General features: G+C 39.9%; 1 protein-coding gene and 1 non-coding gene across 3 annotated transcripts in view; both read right to left on the minus strand.

The window, feature by feature from the left end:
* The window catches only part of rsu1 (Ras suppressor protein 1), a 166,601-nt gene that overhangs the window by 114,264 nt on the left and 30,262 nt on the right, over positions 1 to 22,075 (minus strand). The gene's annotated exons all lie outside the window — the stretch shown is intronic.
* On the minus strand, positions 17,121 to 17,310 carry LOC140480953 (U2 spliceosomal RNA). Its single transcript, XR_011961432.1, has one exon. It is a non-coding gene; the product is annotated as a U2 spliceosomal RNA (small nuclear RNA).

The following is a 22,075-nucleotide window of genomic DNA, read 5'->3' on the forward strand; positions in this document are numbered from 1 at the left end:
GCTTGTGGGGCCTACAATTGTCGGTTACCTTTTCTGTTGTTACAACTGAAGGTGGAAGAGTGCATCACTGCTCCAATCCAGTTACATCAGGAGTTTCAATGTGAAAGAAAAATACTTTACCTAGATACCAGGTCGCCCAATCAAATACTTAATCTATATCATCAAGTTTTCAACTTAAAGATAGATCAAATCAGGTTTCTTAATAAAACACAACTATTTTTATTATCAAAACCAAAAACCTGTTCATGAACTTGCAGTAATTGGTGAAAGTACAGAGTTAGTAATATAGATATATAGATGCTGATTCCAACAAATATCCCCAAAACATATTCGCAAACACACTTTCGTAGACATGTATCAAACACATGGAATCTAAGCAATGGCATGAAGGTGGATAGCATTTAACTTTGAGCTTCATAGAGTCAGGGTTACAGAGCATGGAAACAGATCCTGCAGTCCAGCTGGTCCATGCCGATCAAGTTTCCCAAACTAAATGAGAACCACTTGCCCACATTTGGCCCATCTCTAAACTTTTCGTATTCAGATAATGTTAAGATGTATAAACCTAAGTAGATTAACAGGGAAATGAAAAAAGGATGTCCACATAAATGATTGATGTTTCAGACAATGTTTTGAGAGATGACTGGGAGTAATATCAGTAAGATTATCAGTACCCTGAAGAATACCATCATAAATTGGATCCATCTAGCCAATCAGAGACTGATCACGTACTATTCATGTATTAGCAAGTCAACTGGGGACCAAAATGTGTGATGAGTAACTCACTTTGACTCCCCAAAGCTCATTTGATTGGCATCACACCTACAAATATCCACTCCCGGCACTATCCAATCCTCAGTACTAGCAGTGTGTACTGTCTACTGTCTACAAGATGCACTGCAGAAATTCACGGAGGCTCCTCAGATTGTGACCAGACTCAAGACCACTACCATGTAGGAGGACAAAGAGAATATTTGGAAAAAAGAGAAGATACATGGGAAGGCCACCATCTGCATGTCTGCCTCCAGGCTACTCATTCTTGACTTGGAAACATATCACCATTCATTCAGTAACACTGGGATGAAATCCTGGAACTCCCTGCCTAACATCACCTGTATCCATAAGGAGTGTGGCTGCACATGAAGGCAGACAAAATGGACAATCTTTGGTTGGCCTAATATTTTGGGATTCCCAAGCTTTTCTATCAGCACTAAAGACGCGATCCTTGATGGTGTGACCCTCTCGCATGCAAAGTTCACTTAAATGCAGGTGTCAAATGGCAAAGTATTTATATCTAATCCCCTTGGAGTTCTTCCTTGCCGCATAAAATACAATTATGTAGATGGGGAAAAAAGGTGATGATAATACAGCAACATATTTAGTTCTTAAAAAGGATTGTAAGAAAAAAAAACTAAGTTGTACAGTGCTGTTACTATGTTCCAGACAAGAATTATTTCCAATCCTTGCAAAGAATGCCTAACTAAGTTAGCTCTTTGCATTTTTCTAGTTTGCCTCTTGCAAGGAATGCACCACTATTCATTATACACAGGACAGATTTCCAAGTACTGTAGATTAAAAAAGCTGTGACAATTAATAAAATGTATCCTCCTCGGAAATTGTCAAAATAAACAAGTAAATAAAGCAGTCACATATTTTTGTTTTGTTTCTGTTAGTTTCAGCAATGAATAATAATAAAACCACTCTTCAGCTCTTGAACAAAAACAAAAAAAAAGGTGATGCTTTTTCTGGAAATGATTAACAAACACAAATTGCTGGAAAATCTCAGCAGGTCTGGCAGTATCTGTGGAGAGAAATCACAGTTAACATTTTTGGTCCAGTACTGGATTAGTGGTGCTGTAAGAGCACAGCAGTTCAGGCAGCATCCAACGAGCAGCGAAATCAACATTTCGGGCAAAAGCCCTTCATCAGGAATAAAGGCAGTGAGCCTGAAGCGTGGAGAGATAAGCTAGAGGAGGGTGGGGGTGGGGAGAGAGTAGCATAGAGTACAATGGGTGAGTGGGGGAGGAGATGAAGGTGATAGGTCAAGGAGGAGAGGGTGGAGTGAATAGGTGGAAAAGAAGATAGGCAGGTCGGACAAGTCAAGGAGACAGTAACTGAGCTGCAAGTTTGAAACTAGGATGAGGTGGGGGAAGGGGAAATGAGGAAGCTGTTGAAGTCCACATTGATGCCCTGGGGTTGAAGTGTTCCACCCAGGGCATCAATGTGGACTTCAACAGCTTCCTCATTTCCCCTTCCCCCACCTCATCCTAGTTTCAAAAACTTGCAGCTCAGTTACTGTCTCCTTGACTTGTCCGACCTGCCTATCTTCTTTTCCACCTATTCACTCCACCCTCTCCTCCTTGACCTATCACCTTCATCTCCTCCCCCACTCACCCATTGTACTCTATGCTACTCTCTCCCCACCCCCACCCCCACCCTCCTCTAGCTTATCTCTCCACGCTTCAGGCTCACTGCCTTTATTCCTGATGAAGGGCTTTTGCCCGAAACGTTGATTTCGCTGCTCGTTGGATGCTGCCTGAACTGCTGTGCTCTTCCAGCACCACTAATCCAGTATTTGATTTTCAGCATCTGCAGTCATTGTTTTTACCATTTTTGGTCCAGTGACCATTCCTCAGAACTGTTCCACACTTACCTAACTGAAGGACATTTGGGAAAGAGGGGAAAGAAACTAAAAGTCTTTGATCTAGGGACAAAAGACATGCCAATATTATTTTGCTATTATATAGAGTTTAGATTCTGGAATGACCATTATGACAGTCACGTTTGCATTTCAGTAAAAGCAGAAATCTTGCTAAAAGTGTCATGACCTGAAACAGTCTCTCCTCAGGTGCACTGTGCTTTTGATTTTACTTCCTCCGAGAAGTATGAAGTAATTAAATTCAAGTATTTTCACACAAGGTGTTCCTAGAATATAGCTAGCTTTAATTATCAAGTTTCAAAAAAAAAAGGGTTAGTTTCCAAATTGCATTCAGCAGGGTGTCTCAAGTCACCAGAAACCTACATCAGAAATGTGGGTGTAGTTGTACATTATCTTACACCGGAGTCAAAACCTTCTACACAGCATGTGCCTGAATTTACAATTTGGAGGTCAACGGTGAGATTTCCCACTGGGATCATGAAACCAGAATACTATACTCAATAGGGAAAGTGTCAAATGAAAGAAACAGAATGAGCTGGGACATAGTTTAAAGTGGAAATTGAATTCTCACTTCTGCACATTTAACATTTCTTAACATGAACAAATGCATGAGACAAAGTGGGGCAGTTTTAACATGCATTTATTTGCTTTATAAAATTACATTTATTTTTTTAAAAAAAGGTCATTGCATCATTTTGTCCAAACAAACTGCTCAACATGATATGCATCAATAGTGACCCCTTCTGGATTATTGTATAGCTATCATTGAGAAGACAGACATACTTCAAATAAGGTTCAGGTATTACAATCTTATGAAAACATGACAGATTCTTTAATACTAAACATGCATCACCAGCTTTATTTCAACATTCAATTTGAGGATAAAAGCTCATTAAAATTAATTAATAGGCATCATGGCACATTTTGTCACATGGTATTGCTTCGTATCAAATTTTGTTTTGCAATTCTTGTGAAGTACTTTGGGGTATTTTACATTTTGTTAATAAGTGCTACCCAAATACATTTGGTGGTGATCAGGAAACAAACAGCAAAAGGACAGAGAAGTGTAAACTGAGTGGGAAAACTTAATGTAAAATCAGGTACAGAAAGCGAAATAGGAGGAAAGATAGATTGAATTGAGAGATGAGCTAGAATAAGGATAAACAAAAATTTTAAAATTAATGTTTAAAAATAATCTAACAACTGATATATAAATAAAACTCTTCACTTGCTCAGTTTACATTGAGAGAGATCTTGATTGGCAGTAATCAAGAGACAATCATTAGTGTTGAAAAGGCACCCATGCTTAAAATAATAGGATGCCATGTTCTCTGGCAGCTGTTTTGCATCTACCTCACAAATTCATCAACTATATGACATTCAATAGTGAGGCAGACAAAGTTGTACAACATAGACGACAATAACGGCTTTCAACAATGGTAGTTAATGTGCATCTATTCCTGAACTAAAGTTGCTGGACCATTTACACAAATAATTGGGAGTGCCATAAGGTCTGCTGTTATTTTAGCAGAGATCTACCATATCCAAAACAAAATTAACTTTTGTACTAATCTATCCAATACCAGACCATTAAGTTTTAAATCTGGTTTCTACTCAAAAGTGAGGCAATATTTTGTCTTTGAAAAATTATAGTAAGCTTCTTAATTGCTCTCAAGATGAAGGTGGCATGCCCACACCACTGTTTGGGAGGAATTTGCAGGATTGTGACCCTGTAATAACGAAGCAATGGTTATATAAATTCCAAATCAAGGTGGCGTGTCTTGGAGGAGAACTTTCAATTTGAGACCTCATATTGGCACCTTTGAACTTCTAGGTGATCAAGGCTGTGGGTTTGGAAGGTACTGTTGAAGAAGCTGGAGTAAGTTGTTGCACTGCATCTTGTAGATAAATAAAGGGTTGCTATTGCATATTGGTGATGAAGAGAATGAATGTGGAAGGTGGTGGATAGGATTATAATTGTCCAGAATGGCAAACTACAAGTGTTATTGGAGCTACACCCATGCAGGCAAGTGGAGTGTATTCCATTACAGTCTTAACTTGTAATTTGTAGATATTGTACCAGCACTGGGAAGTTAGAACGGAAGAAAAAAATTGTCACCACAGAATTCCTAGTTTCTAAATTGCCCTGGTAGCCACAGTATTCATATGATTAGTCAAGTTCAGTTTGTCAATGGCTGTCCCCACTCCATAAAAGGGATCATCAGGGATATCAGCAATGGTAGTGCTGCTGACTATCATAGGAACAGAAGGCCATTCATCCTCAGGCCCCTGTTCAACCAACCAATGAGACCATGGCTGATCGGTGATCTAACTCCATGTGCCTACCATATCAGTTCTGATGAAGGGTCACCACACTAAATGTTAACTCAGCTTTTTTTCCCCCCCACAGATCCTGCCACAAGAACTGTTGAGGTTTGCTGCCAATTTTGGTTTTGGTTTCAGATCTCCAGCATTCTTTGTTTTTATTTTATCCATACACCTGCATATGGCCCACATCCCTAAATACTTTAAATACTTTTTAAATAAGAAATTGAGTAACAAAAAAAAAGTTACTGATCTAGCATCACTGCTGTTTGTGGAAGAGAGTTTCAAACCTCGGCCACCTTTTGCAGGTAGAGGTGCTTCCTAACCTCTCTCCTGAATGGTCAGACCTTCATTCTCAGAATATGGCCCCAAATTCTAGCATTGCCAACTAACGGAAATAATTTATTGTTATTTGTCCAGTCTTTTCCTGTTACTGTCTTAAAGACAGTGATCAGATCACCCCTTAACTTTCTAAATTCTAGAGAAAACAGGCTTAATATTTATAAACTCTCCACATAACGTAACCTTTGAAGGCCCGGACCATTCTTGTAAACCTACTTTCTATTCCCTCAAGATCAACATATTCTTCTTAACATGCAGTGTCGAAATCAGATTACAATACTCCAAATGTGGTCTAACCAGGGATTTATACAACTGCAGCATAACTTGAACATCCTTGCATTCCAACGCTCCAGATACAAAGGCCAATATCCCATTATCTTTTCTGATTATTTGACATTTTAAAAGATCTCTGCCCATAAACCTTAAGACTCTTTGGACATCCACTGTATTTAACATCATAACATCTAGAAAATATCCCGATCTATCCAGTTTCACTTTAAAATGGATAACCTCACACTCACATTGAACTCCATCTGCCACAATTTTACCCGCTTAGTCTACCAATATCCTTACTATCTACATTGTCTATAATGCAATCCAACTTTGTGTCATCAGCAAATCTGGTTATATAACCTTCTATGCCATTACCCAAGTCATTTATAATGAATGTGAATAATTGTGGCTCTAACACCAATCTCTGTAAGGCACTCGTGGTCACAATCTGCCAATTTGAGTTGCTTACCAATTATCCCTATGTTCTCTCACCCACCACTCCCTCAACCTATTTCCCATTTATATTAGTAATTTGCCTTCAATTCCTTGGGATTTTATCAAATGAAATCTGGAAGTCCATATAAAACAATATCCACAGACATTTCCCTGTCCCTTACCACCATCACCTAAAATGTTCAATGATGTTTGTCAGGCATGTCCCAAGTCATGAATCCATGCTGGATCTTCTGATTAACTGAAAGTTCAACAATGGTCAGTTATCTCATCCTTTATTCGCGACTCCAATAAATTTCTCCACCACAGATATTGGTCATACTTGGCAATGTTTCATATTGCCGGCTAAGGCCAACTTTGTAGCTGTATTGGAACAGCTTGGTTAGGGACACAGCATGGTCTGGAGAACATGTGTTCAGTACAAGTGCCAGAACATTGTGATCAGGGCCTGTAGTCTTTGAAGGGTGGAAAGCCTTCAGCCATTTCTTGTAACACATGCAGTGAACTGCATTGGTTGGAAATTATATCTGTGATGCTGGGGATCTCAACAGGAGAAAGATGGATCATCCAATTGATAATTCTGGCCGAAGATGGATGCAAATAATTAAGTATCATCATTTGTACTAATGTGCTGTATTCAATCAATGAGGTTTGGAATGTTTGGAGTTTCATCCACCTTCTGGTTGTTTAAATGGTTCACCAGCATTCATGACTGGATAAAACAGGACTGCAGAATCTAAAGCAGATCCATTTATTGTGGGATGGCTTCATCCGGTTGACTGTATGCTATTTTCCAAACAACTAGTCCTCTGTTGTAGCTACATTAGGTTGACACCTCATTTTTAGAAATGTCCGGCGCCTTCCTGCCTTGGCATACCTTTCTGCAAACTTCATTGAACCCTGACTGATCTCCAGGCTTAAATGGTCATGGTAGACTGGGTGATACCATGAGGTTACACAGATTGTGCTCAAGCACAAATCTGCTGCTGCTGATGGCCCACTTCATCTCATGGATGCCCAGTTTGGAGTTGCTGGATAGATGTTTAAAGTTTGTCCCATTTAGCGCCTCATAACATGGAGGGTATCACCAACTTAAAGAGGAGATTTCATCTACACAATGACCACATGGTAAATCACCACCTTCAATCCTCTACCAGATGCATTTGTGCTAGGTAGAAAGATAAGAGGAGGCTGGGTCTGATTTTCCCTCTTGTTGGTTCCCTTATCCAACTCCACAGATCTATTCTAGCAGCTATTTTCTCTCGGATTCATCCAGCAGTACTCTTAATGGTGGATGTTAATGTCCCCTGGTAAACTCTGTGCCCTTGCCAGGTTCAGTGCTTCCTCTAGTTGGTGTTTAACATTGAGAACTACCGATTCATCAGCTGAGATGGAAGCAGTTGGAGATAGTTGGGCCAAAGTTGGATCGGATGCGCTCGTGAGACTTTATGACATCTAGCATCAATGTTGCCAAGGAACTCTCTCAACTACATACAGCTGTGCCATTAATCTGACTGATCGGACTGGCCTTTGGATGTACCCAAGAATTGTAGTGGTAATGTCTGGTACACAGAATCATACTTTCACATGTCAGGTTGTTGCTCAACAAGGCAATAGGATGAATCTCCCATATTTGGCACAAGGGCCCTAGATGTCAGTGAAGGAGTGCTCTGCAGGGTCAACAGGACTGTGTTTGCTGTTCTAGATGGATGTCAGGTGATCTGTCCAGTTTTGTTACTTGGTTTAGAATTTGTAGCAATTTGATAAAGCTACATGGTTTGCTAAGCCATTTATGAATCACAGAATCTCTAGTGTGGAATCAGGCCATCTGGCCTATCGGGGGTCCACAGTGACCTTCTGAACAGCGTCCAACTCAGAACTTCACCCTCTAGCCTATCCCTTTAAACCTGCATTTCTCATGGCAAATCCACCTAATCTGCAAGTCTTTGGACTGTAGGAAGAAACTGCAGCACCTGGGAGAAACCCACGCAGACACGGGGAGAATGTGCAAATGCCACACAGTCACCCAAGGGTAGAACCCAGCTTCCTAGCTAACCACTGAGCCACTATGCCACCCGAATCAACCATGTTTTGTGGGTCTGAAGTCATATGCAAGCCAAGCCAGGTAAGGATGGCTGATTTTTTTCCCCAACGTCGTTAGCGAACCAAACATGTTCTTCCTGTTAAGTTACAATGAATTACTACATCCCCAAGAATAGGATGCTTGATCCCTTGAGCCTGCTCCACCACTCAATGGGATCATGGCTGATCAGACATTCCTCACACCCAATTTCCCCAAACAACTGTCTCCACAGTTTTTTTTAGATTAGATTAGATTACTTACAGTGTGGAAACAGGCCCTTCGGCCCAACAAGTCCACACCGCCCCGCCGAAGCGTAACCCACCCCTACCCCTACATCTACATCAACCCCTTACCTAACACTACGGGCAATTTAGCATGGCCAATTCACCTGACCTGCACATCTTTTGGACTGTGGGAGGAAGCCGGAGCACCCGGAGGAAACCCACGCAGACACGGGGAGAACGTGCAAACTCCACACAGTCAGTCGCCTGAGGCGGGAATTGAACCCAGGTCTCTGCGGCAAGGAGTGCCAAAGACTTAAAACCCGACCACCTCAAGAGAAGCAATTCCTCTTTGCATTAGTCTGAAATGGGTGTCCCTTTATTCTGAGACTATGCCCTCTGGTCCTAGATTGTCCCACGAGGGGAAACATCTTCTCAGCATTTACTCTGTCAAACCCATTAAGAATCTTGCACAGATCGAGTCATTGCGTCATGTTGCAATGAAAAGCCCTCTCATTCTTCTAAATTTCAGTGAGTCAAGTCCCAACTGGTTTAGCCTTTGCTCTTAAGACAGTCCCTCCATACCAGGATCATCCAGGTGAACCTTCTGCCGTCAATAAAATTGCTAGAACTAAACTAGAGAAATAAAGGGTTGACTAAAACAAAATTAATCCAAACAAGCAGCACAGAATTTACAAGATATTCACACGTATACTCTCAAAAACATTGATTAGGGAAGGACGCCAGCTGCTTAATTAAAGAAGTATCTGACAAGAATGTATTTTGTAACCATTTTAGTGGCCATCACTACGGATATAAATAGTAGGCAGGTGCTCAGTGTAAGATCAAAGTAGATGCCATGTAGACACAAAGAAAAAATGTTTTTCTATCTTCACACTTCTCCCTTGGAGAGAAAAAAAAAGGTGTGAAGTTGTGGAAGAATTCACAAGCTATGATATGAATACTCCATCCACAACCATAACCATCTTTACACCAGCTGATGGAGACAAATGTGTTAGCCAGCAAAACAACTTAACTCCTAATCTGCTATCAATTCAAACAATAGCTACCAAGGTTTAGAAATTGGAAATGGTAACTACATAGTTAAAAATCTGGAACATTTCAGATATTTTGTTAAGATGAAGGGAGAGTCACGAGATATTCAGAATTGAAAAAATAAATGACTGGCCTTTTCTCCATGGCTACATCAGAGTGGTTCAGTGTGAATTACTGCAGGCTAATGTCACATCAACCAGAATGCTGCCCAATACAGGGTAGAGTGCAATTAAAACTTCTGGATGTCAACAGTCCATTACTGTAGGTAAAAACAATGACTGCAGAATCTGGAAACCAGATTCTGGATTAGTGGTGCTGGAAGAGCACAGCAGTTCAGGCAGCATCCAAGTAGCTTCGAAAATCGACGTTTCGGGCAAAAGCCCTTCATCAGGAATAAAGGCAGTAAGTGAACTACACATATAGCACATTTAAAAATTTAGTAAAACCATTGCAAAGTACTTCACAAAAACAAATATTTTCAGAAAAAAGACCTCATACCCAACTAGTGCTCTCCAGAGCTTAGAAACTAAGGGTTGAGAGCATGATTACCAATTCTAGACAACCAAGTGCAGTTATACAAAAAGAGACTGCATTTTGAAGAATGCAGAGTTCTCAGGGAATTATAAAAGATTATGGAGATAGAAAGTCATAAGGGCATGCATGGATTTGTTAAAAAGTTTTGTAAAAAATGATGTTCTGGTCAGCTGGGTGCCATTGTTAGCCGGCCACCATAAGTCCTGTTCACACTCTGTGGCGATCATTTCAATTTGAATCAAATCATTTGCAACCACGAAGCTGCATTTCACTCCAATCTTCTGACCCCCAAAACTTGTCCACCACAAAAGAATGCTTGCATATCATTAATACCAGCCTCACTAGCTATGTCTCACATTTTGCCACTGAAACACTCTTCCATGTTCTTTCCATCTCTAAATTACAATGCCAATGCTCTTCTTCCTGGCCTCCCAATTTCCTCTCCTAAAAAAATTGAGTCAATCTGCAGCTATACCCTTACTATCACCCATTGCAATTAGGCCTTCATTCATCCCAAGGTTCAACTGGAGGAAAGATCAGCACATACAGATCTGGAACACAGACCAAGATGAATGAGGAGCAGTCAAAAGATTTGGCAGCAATGGTGAGGTACAGGGGTAGAATTTGGCACATGCCTATTAGATAGGTTTTGAAGATACCGGATTTAATGGTGCTAAAATGGGAAATGCACCAGGAAGTTTTTTTTTGGTGGTGTTGGCTGTGGAATTCATGTTTGCTTGGATATTAGGTACAAGTCCCAAGTTCTTTATTTAAAATCATGGGTGTCAGTACAAATTGATATGGCTTCAGATTAATAGCTAAAACACATCATCTGCACAGCACTCATTTAAAATGTCAGCCGAAATTATATGCGAATCCTGTGCCTGGGTTTGAAGCCACAACTCAAAAGACAAGATAACAAGTATCGAACCATACAGCTGATGGGTGAAGCATTAAAATCTGCCTCTCATCCTTGTTCCCTAACCCTACTGCCAATTTGTTGATAATATTCTTTTGATTTAAATTGGACGAATTCTAAGAAAATAAAATCTGTTCTGTTGGTGAAATACAAATCTGAAACTGAAATCAGGGTGAAGTGCAATCGGATTTTAGCTTGGAAATAGGCAATGATTTGGTCGCAGTAGGAGGATATCGATGAACAACAGCAATGTTTTAAAGTCATCAGCTTTTTTTAAGCATGCATGTACACAATCTCTCTCATACACCCAAGAGATTAGAAGTATCTGGTTTTTGATTTTCAAAAAAAAACCCAGCAAGTTGAAGAGTGCACCCATGCTTTACAATTGCTTGGATTCCAAGAGTTAATTATACAGTAGCCAGTTTGAAAGGTTTTCATTTTCAATTCTGTATTGAAAGAGCTACCATAGATTTCACAATGGCACCCTTGGGCTAAGCTGTCAAACACTATTAATACTGCAATAAAAGTTCAATGCTACTAACTCACTTTACAGACCATCTTTGGCAAGCGACAGAGAGATAGTTATAAAGAGTGAAGAACAGTGCCACAAAACCTTGTTAACTGTCTGCAAGATATTTGGTATTGGATTAGGTTATAGGCATAGACAGAAATTTTTAAAATCTGAACTTAAAAACTTCTAATAATACTTTCTGTAAAAGGTTTCTAAAGAAAAATGACAAGCTCGATTTGGTAACATTTGAAGGAAAAGGCCATGATGAATTACGCATCTTAAAACATTTCAGTTTAATGCTGCAAGTGCTTTATAAGCCAAAAGGTGATAAATTCCACTTATATTGGCCGTGATCCATCACTCCACAGTAATACAGGTGCATACAAGAACTTGAAGTGGTACATCAGACCAAATTTAGGCAGTTACAAAGTACATCTCCTGCTTGCTCAAACCCTACTAGACTCTCAGAAAATCTACTGATGTTGGATTTTGTAGCAAGTAATGAAGGTTACACATCACTAGCCACCATGCTGACAACACTCCAGACCTTTTGCAGAGTTCTGAATGTGTACTTAGGTTTCACGGGGTCGCCTTTAGCACAGCCTCCCCTGCAAGGGATGATTAAATTACTTACAGTGTGGAAACAGGCCCTTCGGCCCAACAAGTCCACATCGACTCTCCGAAGAGCAACCCACCCAAACCCATTCCCCTACATTTACCCCTTCACCTAACACTACAGGTAATTTAGCCTGGCCAATTCACGTAACCTGCACATTTCTTTTTGGACTGTGGGAGGAAACCGGAACACCCGGAGGAAACCCACTCAGACACGGGGAGAATGTGCAAACTCCACACAGACAGTTGCCAGAGGTGGGAATTGAACCCAGGTCTCTGGTGCTGTGAGGCAGCAGTGCTAACTACTGTGCCATCGTACTGCCCGTATACAGTATACAGAAAATATACAGTAAAGCTCTTCAACCAACCTAAAGGATCCTCATAGATGTATCATGAATAGTCTGTGTTCCACAGAATGCTTTTGAAGGGAGGGATGAGAGCAACTTGGAAAGCTGAGTGTTTGGTCAGCTTCCAAAGACACACTCTCCTCAATGGTCAGCACCTCGAGAATCTGCCTGCTGTACTTCATTGCACTCCCTGCCCAATGGTAAACTCTTAACTGGTTGCCTTCAGCAGGACTCCCTCATCAGGACTCCATTGAACTGTGCAAGATCAAAACCTCGAAAATGGTCCTAATGAGTGATAATCTTTAGAGCTAATAAAATTCCACTCACTCTAAACTAGGAAGAGTAACTTTATTTTGTTTTCTGTACACAGTTTTCGAATTAAAAGTTCAGGAAAGAAAAAATGTTTTAAAAACTAAATTCAGAGACAAAGATGTCAAAAACATTTAAATCACCATACTTAAATTCAGGTGGAATGAGAATCCTTGCTTGTAAAATTTAAATTTCAGTGACAGAGACTCATGTATCTCATAACTTTGCAAAAAGTTAAAAATCGCTCAACACCAGGTTATACTCAATAGGTTTATTTGGAAACGTTAACTCTGCTTTCTCCCCAAAGCTACTAACAGACCTGCTGAGTTCCTGGAGCAATTTATGTTGTTGTGTTTGAAATCCATATGGAGTTCAAGTTTCTTACTGAGAAAGCACACCAGAAGAGTTAAGCGCCAGTGTATTCCTTCATCAGATGGTTAAGAGAGCAGCGCTCCGAAAGCTAGTGCTTCCAAATAAACCTATTGGACTATAACTTGGTGTTGTGAGATTTTTAAACTTTGTCCACCCAGTCCAACACCGGCTCCTCCAAATCATAAATACATTACAAAAGTTCACTTCCACTGGAATACACTGGATTTCAATCACAACAACAGAAATTGCTCAAGGAACTCAGCAGGTCTGATAGTAGCTGTGGGGAGAAAGCAGAGTTAACATTTCAAGTCTGGTGATGCTTCATCAGAACTCCGTTCTGTCCCTCAGAATGGTTTCAAACAACTCCCCTGTCAGCAAGCAATTTCTTGGTCTATCCCTGCCCCCCCTTGTGACAATGTTAGTAGTCCTCTAGTACCCTATTTGGGCCGAAAAGATCTGAAAATTGTTTCCCAAGCTGCCAATATCTCCTCCCTTATCTCCCTCAATAGCCTGAGGCATATCTCAGGTAGACCTTTGAGGCTGCAAAATCTGCTCATATCTCCTCTTTCTCAAATGTTAATTTCATCTGACATTTCAGTCCTCCATCCTGATGTCTATACTTGCCATTGTCCCTTTTCATTATAAAGACTGTGCCAAAGTCAACTGCATCCACACAGATTACCTCTGTGGTCCCAGTAGTTCGCTCTCTATCTGCCAATGCAGTCTCATGGACACATAATATCTTTCATAAAAAGGTCCCCTCCCATCCAAACTCTTCTTGTGCTCATTTAGGAACTATGCTTTATTGAGCCCTCCACATCTGAAATAAGCTGCTTTTTATTTCATAACCCTAAACTTTATTCACTTGATATCCAGCATTTTCTAGTCTTAGAATCATACAAACCCTACAGTCATAAGCAGGCCAGCTGACCTGGAGTACACCCAGACCCACCCTTCTATCCTATCCTGTCACCCTGCATTTCCCATGGCCAATCCAGCTAACCTATACATCTTCAGACTATGGAAGATACTTGGAACACCCGTAGAAAACTCACGCAGACACGGGGAGAATGTCTGTGTGGTGTTTGCACAGTTGTCCAAGAGTGATTTCAAACCTTGGGCCCTAGTGTTAATCACTGAGCCACCGTGCCACTCTTCCTTTCACCCGTTGTCTTTACAGGACCATATTTACCTGTACTCTCGCTATTTACCCCTTGAATCCCTCCCACCGATCTAACACAACTTTATCTGCAAGTCACTGTTCCCAGTCTGCTTGGTTCAAATTGTATCTCACCGTAACAAAAATTAGCCCTTCCCTTGTTTAGAACTTTTATTCCTGGCCCATCACTTTCCTTTTGCATAATTACCCTAAATCTAGCAGAGTTATGGTCACTATCACCAAAATTCTGCCTCACTGATATGCCTTCCACGTGCCCAGAGCAATTTCCTCTTCCTTGTTGGGCTTTTTACATACTAGCTAAGTAAGAAAAAAATCTCTTTAGAGTAATTTAGTAATTTTGCTCCCTCCCTACCTTTCCCATAAACTCTCAGTTAATAATTGGGCATTTAAAATCCACTATTAATACATTATTCTTCTTATACTTGTGACTGTTGGGAACCTACAGCACATGCCCAGTTGCAAGTTAGTCCCTTTCATGTTTTTACTTCTTCTCAATTGATGACCCTCACTGCCTTAACTGAATCCTTGAATAATATCAAACCCACATTCTCCTCTTCTATCCTCCTTTCTGTCTCATCTGAGCTGCCAATCCTGCTCATCGCTCAACCAAGGCTTAGTCAGAGTTACAAGATTACCCTCCCATGTGCCAGTGTGTGCCCTTAGCTCATCTATGGGCTCTCACCCGAAACATCGATTCTCCTGCTCCTTGGATGCTGCCTGACCTGCTGTGCTTTTCCAGCACCCCACTCTCGACTCATCTACCTTATTCCTCTGGCACCCTGCATTAAAAATATATTCAATTTAGTTTTGCCTAAATTGCTTCCTTCTGATATAACCTATGCACCCTCTGCCATACAGGCTCACTTACGAGTACTCACTGCTCATAATTTCAGCTTCTCTCCACTCTGTGCTACTTCTCAGGACTCCAATTCCCTGACAAAATTAATTTAAGTCCACCCCAAAGCATTAACAAACCTCGCCCCGAAGAGGTCGATCCCATTCTTATCCAGATATCAGACTCTGTCCAACTTGCTTTGGTTCCATCTCCCCCAGAAAATGGTTGGAATGCCTGAGGAATCAATGTTGCACCATCTCTCCAGCCATGCATTCAACTGCTCTGCCCTTCAGTTCCTGTGTAGCACAGCACTGCAATTATTCTGAGGATTACGACCTTTGAATCTATGCTTTTCAATTTCCAACATAATTCCCTAAAGTCTCCTTGCAGGACCTGATTTCTCATGATTGGGCCCATCGGGCACGACAACATCTGGCCATTCACTCTTTCTTCAGAATGCCCCGAAGCTATTGTGCGATATCCTCAACAGTGGCACATGGGAGGCAACGTACCATCTTGGAGTCATATCTATAGCCACAGAAGAATCTACTTACTCGCTTACTACACCTCTTCCTCCCATTCATAAGTATTTAGGCAACCCACAAAACCTACTGACTGTGGCTCACCTCCACAGCAAAATTGTTACTCTCATGATCTTTCGGAGGGCAAGCAAGACTCCCTGACATACTCCCCTTCTTGAATGGCAGTCTCAAATATATGGTCATCAGCAGATTGCAAGACTGGGAGACATTCTTGGTCAGTGACAGGTATGAAAGAAAATTAGAAAAACTTGACCAAGAGTCTCCACAGCTCTGGATTATAAAATGCAGATAAAAGAACAGGACTGACTCAGCAACTAAGACTCCTCGAGGGGCCAATTGGTTTAGTGAGTTGGATGGCTGATGTGGATCGGATGGGTGTCCACAACATGGGGTTGATTGCGGTTCTGGATGGGGTGAATATGGACCCCACAGTAGATTATGTCAGACTTGCCTTACAGTAAAGGGGAGCAGAGTATTTCATACGGACAAATGCCTATGTGTCACTTCAATAACTTAATCAATGTCCTTGAAATTTCAGTTGCTCCTTTTGTTTCAAACTCCAAAATCCTGACAGCTTTATATCTATGTACTGTTTCAAACTACTTATCACAACTTGAAGATGATAATATCTCAGCAATAATCCAATCTCATACAACTATTGAGGACCTCTTGCCATGCAAGCTCATAGCCAGTCTTTGCAATATTTGGTTTCACGGAATTCAACTCGGTACAGAGCTCTACAATCTATTTCGTGCTTCCCTGCACATCAAAAACCTTGTTGAAAATGTAATTATATGCCAACCATAGAATTTCCATCAATAGGACTTATCCATTCTTTAAAAGACCCCACTACATTAATTAGGAAAGACCTTTCCCCATAATTCCATACTAACTCCATCACATCATGTGTAGTTACAGAATAACCCTTCTCTAGTGCATTAACCACAATAAACTTTAGACTCACTGGCTTGTAGCTTCCTGGATCACCTCAAACTCCCGGAGAAGACTGGCGTAAGTGCTAATTTAAATTTCAGAACATTGTAAATAAAGAATTCATCAGACCACCTTAATGTTTGCTACTGTTTTACTGCTATTGATTTCTCTTTATATTGCAGTAAAAATAGCTTTCTTCTTGCTCAACTAGAAAAGGGTAATCAATTTTAAAGTAACGGAGGGCTGACTTATAACAATATCAGTCTAGTCACTTCAGTTATTAAATAGCAGTGCATGTGGATCCATGCATTTTAAAGAACTTGAATCAATTGATAAAAAAGTTCTTCAAAAGAAAAAAAAAAGCCAAATTAAACACCATCCATTTTAACAATATATAAAAGCACGACATGAAATATATCTGGCTTACGTAACAAACTAACAGCAAAGCAAAATACATGCACTGAACCAGAGAAGAAACTATTTGTTATGTTGAAAAAACACTACGTATAGGTATTATCTAAAATTAATCTGTTCAGAGATAATATTGTACACCTATGGAACAGAGGGGACTTGAAATTGGGCCTCTTGTTCCAGAGATAGGGTCACTACCACTGTACAATAGCCCTTCCAGAGATACTGCAATACCAGATTAATATGTGCAGTGGACGAAGTAAACCTGCAATTCCTCTTCCTGCTCTTAAAAAATGCAATTTAATAAATCGTCCCCAGATAAGGGACATATCAGACACTTAAATGATAAGAACCGACACTACACTTGAGCTTAGTCAGATATAGAGTCATAGATGTACGGTACGGAAACAGACCCTTCGGTCCAACCCGTTCATGCCTACCAGATATCCCAACACAATCTAGTCCCACCTGCCAGCATCCTGCCCATATTCCTCCAAACACCTGCTATTCATATATACATCCAGATGCCATTAAATGTTGCAAATGCACTATCCTTCATCACTTGCTCTGGCAGCCCAAAATTATTTTCATGTTAGATAATGTTAAAATCTGTTTTAGGGCTGCAAGGGGGTTGCTAGGGAAAAAGTAGGCCCACTCCAGGATAAAGAAGGGAGGATCCTGTAAACCCACAGAAAATGGGTGAGATCTGTTAAGTGTATTCACCAAAGAGAGGGAGCTAAGGGATGTTGAGGTTTGGGAAAAGTGTAGGAATACGTGCGGTCTAAGAGGGTAGTGGTGGCAGGTACTCTAACATTTAAGCAGCATCTGGATAAGCGATTATAAATGTCAGGACATAGTAGGTATTGGACCTAGTGCAGATAAAATATAAGAATGTAGTTTAGTGTTTGTTGTTCAGCATAGATATAGTGGGCCAAAGGGCCTGTTTCTGTGCTGTATGATTCAATCACACCTGATACTTTAAAAGGAGCTCCAATCAATAGGATTCTTTTATAGACACTATTATAGCTTAAAATATCGTCATGGATAGAGAAACAATGATAAAATCATGTTTTTAGAAATGGGATGTGGATATTGTTGGCAAGGCTGGGATTTGTTGCCCATCTCCAACTGCTCTGAACCTGACGGAAGTGGGCCAGAGAGCTAGAGGACAGATAAAAGTCAAACACGTCTGTGGTTTCGACACTTTATTAAGTAGTCTTGTATAAAGGCAAATTTTTCTCAATTTCTTCTTTACCAAAATAAGCATTTCCTCCATTTCCATTCATTCCCCTTTCAAAAATGCAACTTCTGCAGTACAGAGACTGTCTGTGTATATCATACTACCTCTGGAACTTTTCAGTTACTACAGTTTATTTTTTGCATATGTTTGTTATGAATATATTTTTAGATTGCTTTTAATACTACTCAAATTTTCTAATTTAGCTCTCCCATTAGTTTAATCCCTTTGTAATCTTTACATCCATCGTCATATCCAACATATTCTATTATTGTCTCAAGAAAACAAAAATCTTATTTTTGCTCTATTCACCACATTGGTTACTCCTTCTGCATTATGGTGGAAGCATTCTGAAACTGCACATCTGCTAAAATTTAATAAACATTTAGAAATTGGATATTTTTCCCTCCCAAAATGTTTTTTCTTTTATTTGCTATCCAATATCTCTCATTTTGTTTGGAAGTTGTTTGACTATATTCACATTCCATCATAAGCCTAACACATCTTCACATTATGGTCATTGTTGAAGTTATTTTGACCGGTCCTGCTCCAGTATTATCCAGTTGTTCAGTAAAAGAGCAACATTACAAGATTGCATCGATTCTGTACTTCATCCTGTCTCATTCCTAGTTGCAGATGTTCCTCAAACAGTTACTCCATGATCAATGTTTTTTTTCTACATCAATTGAGTCCCTAACTTTCTTTGTTACAAGAAGGAGGAGGAAGAAGTGGAAGAGAAGCAAGTTTGCTCTCAATTCTCAATACGTGGAATCTTTAAGTCTTGGTTTAACAGGTGTCACTTCTGAGTCTTGGTAAAAGAAAAACAATGAAGCTTTTCCTTTTGCATGCTTCAGTACAACTCACACAAAATACTAATTTAATCTAACAGAAAACACCATTTACACTGTTTGAGAGAGAGTGTTGACTGGCTACTAAGTGAACTCAGATTAACAGAAGTGTTGTTATGGAGAATGCACCAGTTAATGATGATTGACAATTAACTATCAACCTTGATCTCCAATTTAAACAAGAGTTTGACTGATTGAATCAGAATCAGAATCAGAATCAGAATCCCTACAGTCTGGTCATGCCTTTGACCTGAAATTAACCAAAGAATAGCCGGTCACCTATTTTTCCAAGCTAAACCACGCAAACTATGTACTCACAGCTGCAAAGAATACAGCCCTGAGTATTAATATGTGGCTTCTACTACAAATGCACCACACCACAAACCAACTGACATTATTGTTGGTAGCTTAACCAGAGGGTCACCATACCTTGGGTAAGGAGAGAGATTGGGAAAGAACGTCATTCATGGAAACCTCAGCCAGTGTGGGAAATAAAGTCCAATTGTTCAAACCAGCCATCCAGCCTACTGAGCTAATGGGCCCAGGGTAAAAAAAAACTGTCCATATTACTATGTTATTGGGTTATTATTTTTATTGGAATCAACATATTGTAACCCTTTACATATGATACTCCCCGAAGTGGATTAACTTGCCAACACTCATTTTAAGTGCCGAGACTTGAAACTTAGCACATGGTTGAGAGAGATCATGATTGATATCTATACCTTAAGTCAGTACAGAATTTGAACACTGCTGAAAAACAGAATTTTTGTCAAAACTTTTCATTGTGTGTTCATCAGGACAGTTTGCAAGAAATATCAAAGCAAAGGGAAAAACAACATTTATGCTGCATGCAACAAGTGTGCTGATTGGTTCGAAAGTGAAGGTCAGAGAGTATGCACCACTTAAATGATTTTATTGTCAGTTAACTGCTACGTTTTGCTTAAATTTTAAACTATGCAGGTTGATTCTGGCCAAGGTGTTGCCCTGAGAAATAAGTTAATGCATGGCTGTCACCTATTTTGTCAAGTTGAAAAAAGATGCAGCGTGTGCTTTTTTTTTCATCCTATCCACAATAGAATAAGACACAGTCCATTAAAATGTGTAGCTTCCAGTACACACACAAATGTGCTACAGCACATTGTGCTGGAATTGAACCCGGGCCCCTAGTGCTGTGAGGCAGTAGTGCTAACCACTGAGCCATTCTCCCCATATCTGTGTGGGTTTCCTCTGGGTGCTCCAGTTTCCTCCCACAATCCAAAGTTGTGCAGATTAGGTGAATTGGCCATGTTAAATTGTCCATATTGTTCAGGGATGTGTAGGTTAGGTACATTGGTCTGTGGTAAGCGCAGGGTAGGGGAATGGGTCTGGGTGGATTATTCTTTGAAGGTTCAGTGTGGAAATAGGCTGAAGGGCCTACTTCTATGCTGTGGGGATTCTATGATTCTACATTGAAAGCCTGACTGGCCACCCCAAAATGATTTTCAGAAAAATTCTTCTCACTTTCAGGATTATTTAGCAAATGCTGTCAAATTGCAGCTAATGTTTGGCAATGAATTTTGTGACCAGTTTCATTGGGTACAATTGCCGTTACTTGTTCTGAGCATCCAAAGGGTCATATGATCAGATCAGATACAGTGCGATAGTTTCATTCACGTTTAATCTCTCATTAAGAAAATCATGCAACAGCCCCACCATTTAAACTGGTAGGGCCAGAAACACAATGCAGCTGATAGATGTAAGGAAAGTTTGCATTCTGTAAATAATGGTCTTAATTCTGCAATTGTTATTACAGAACCAACTGTATTATTTAGTATAATCTGCCACCTTTGGGATGTATATTCCTACCATTATGCTAGTACTGAAATTCATAGTATATCATTCATTTGTGTGATAGACCAAGTATCCTTTAGCTTGACAGCAGCATCTTGTTAGTGGCGAACATCATTTATGCTGCTTTTGCATAGCAGCAGTACAAAAAGGCTAGCTTAACCTGTTCAAAATTTTCAGATGCTGTTTCCTTCCAGGGAAATTTGAGGTTAGGAAATTTTCAGAAAAAAAAAAGACAATGGCCAGTTTGCATGACATATGATAAGAAATAATCTGAATGTTTGCAAAATCCTAAGTTATTCAGTCATTGGATGTTGATATTGCTAGCTCTGTATTTACAGCCACTCGAATTGCTAGAGGGCAGTTAAGCATCAACCACACTGTGAGTCTGAGTCATGTGTAGACCAGACGAGGTAAGGATGGCCAATTTCTTTTCCAAAAAGGAAACTTGGTGATCGAGCTGGGTTTTTACAATTGACACAGTGCTTATATAGTGGCCAGTCGCGTTAGGGTATAAAAGATTTTTAAACCAGACCACAGAATAACAGGACGATGGTGACTGTACTTGACCTTACAGACAAAAAAAAATCTTTTCATGAAAGAAGATTGTATGACTGATCTATCATTATGTACTCAGAATTAAATTTTTTAATTGAACTTGATTTATTAAATGTACAAAAATTCCATTCTACCACAAAACGGAAGTGATGGCTTAGTGGTATTATTGCTGGACTATTAATTGGGTGACCCAAGTAATGTTCTTGGTTCCCAGGTTTGAATCCCACCACAGCTGATGGTGGAATTTGAACTTAATAATAATAATAATAATAATAATAATAATAATAATAAAAAAAAGAGAGTCCGGAGTTAAGAGTCTAATGATGACCATGAATCTGTTACCAATTGTCAGGAAAATCCCATCTGGTTCACTGTTATCCTTTAGGGAAAGAAGCTGTCATTTTTAACCTGGTCTGGATCTGGAGTCACAGATAATGTGGTTGATGCTTAACAGCCCTATGGGCAATTAAGAATGGGCAATAAATGCCAGTTTAGCCAGTGATGCCCTCATCCAGTGAATAAATTAAAAAAACACATTTAACTAAGTTTGAAGAATCATCACAATACTATTTCTCAACAAAATATGAGAGACAAAAACAAAAACTAATTTGGAACAATTCCCCAAAAAACCTCACTTCCATCTATGAACATAAAGGTGGCATAGGTCATTCAGCCTCTTTAT

The sequence above is a fragment of the Chiloscyllium punctatum genome, chromosome 8 (assembly GCF_047496795.1).
Source record: "Chiloscyllium punctatum isolate Juve2018m chromosome 8, sChiPun1.3, whole genome shotgun sequence".
NCBI lineage: Eukaryota > Metazoa > Chordata > Chondrichthyes > Orectolobiformes > Hemiscylliidae > Chiloscyllium > Chiloscyllium punctatum.